Raw genomic sequence first — 1,515 nt, forward strand, 5'->3', positions numbered from 1 at the left:
TGTCATTAAGAGAAGCGCCGGTGCTACTCATCTCTTTACGGCACCGTGAGGAGACGTGCTCAGGGGGCGCCACTACAACCGGCACTAATGGCAGTGAATGCAGCGTCGGTAATGACAGCTACTCCCCCCCCCCCAAACTTACCCCTCCGCCGCCACGCCTCCTGCAGCCCGTCCCCTGATATGATATGGGGGGCTTAACGACCGGTGAGCCTGTCGCTCCCACACCGTGCCTCTCAAACAACTTTACCGCCCCCCCCTCTCTCTCTCTCCTGTAGGCCCATGACCCCCCCCCCCCACCAACTCCTCTTTCCTCCCCTTCCCATGTCCCCGTTACGACCACAATGACCGACCGCTCCAAATACGAACACTTCTTTGTTCCGCTTTGAATAAGGCCGCCAAAGTGTTATCGCCCCCCTCCCCCTCATCCGGGGATACGGTCCGTCCGAGCCGACCAGAGAGAGATGATGATAAGGGGAAAGGCGGGAAATTGATTTTCTCCCGCAAAGTTTGCCTGTTTGTTGACGACTGGCTGCTGCTCGCCGTCTGCCCCAGTCATCAGGAGTTCATCCCCGAGGGGAGCGCGGGCTTCATCCGCAGCGATAGGGGAAAAAAACCGGTCGGTAAATTGGATGAAATGGAGACGGATTGTTGCAGGCGCTGCTTTTACAAGTGTGTGTGTGTGTGTGTGGGTGTGTGTGTTTGTGTGTGTGTGTGCGCGCGCGCGCGTGCTTGTGTGTGAGCGCTCGGACATGTACTCCCTCGGGGAACGGACACGCTGTTTCAAATCAAAAATTCAATACTTTTGGTTGGAACTATATAGCTCGCTTGCTGACCTCGTCATCGGTCGTTCAGTCGGTCAGTAAACATTTCCGGTCAATAAGTGTGACAAGTAGTCTCCTTCACAGAGAGTGTGGAGGTTCCTTGTCAGCAAGTTGGGGACCGGCGCGGGGTGCGGGCGTGCCGGGCGGCGGCGGCGCGGGTCGTCTCATGTAACTTAGGCGCACGAGGTCTTGGGCGATAAGGGGTCCTCGCTTAACTGCCGCCTTGGGGCCCATCCCCGCGCGCGCTGGATCCAGGGGGCCGGCCGAACAGCGGCGCAGGACCGGCCCGCCGGTCGGCCTACCCGGCCGGAACTTCACAACAAACCACATAATGACCATCAATTTCCCGGCAGAGAAGCAGGCCGCCACCCACACCATACCCACTCGGCCGCCAGCGCGGGGGCGGCGTCCGCTGCGCCCACTGCCCACGCCATCCCCCGCCGCCGCCCGCGCCCCCGGGTCCGGGGGGCCATCCGGCCGGGCGCACAGAGGGACGCTTCGGGGGCGGGCGGGGGCCGGCCCGCGGAAGACGAGCACACTGTGTACAACATGCGACCACATACTGAGTGCACCGGACAGAATATATATTGTTTGCTTATTCATGCAGGGCAGAACACGCGATGCGATACCTATTCAACTGCCTGTAACGTCGACGATGTCATGAGCCGCGGTGGATGGCGGTCGGGCGGGAAGG

Source organism: Frankliniella occidentalis, unplaced genomic scaffold, assembly GCF_000697945.3.
Source record: "Frankliniella occidentalis isolate FOCC.00 unplaced genomic scaffold, Focc_3.1 Scaffold129, whole genome shotgun sequence".
Lineage (NCBI taxonomy): Eukaryota > Metazoa > Arthropoda > Insecta > Thysanoptera > Thripidae > Frankliniella > Frankliniella occidentalis.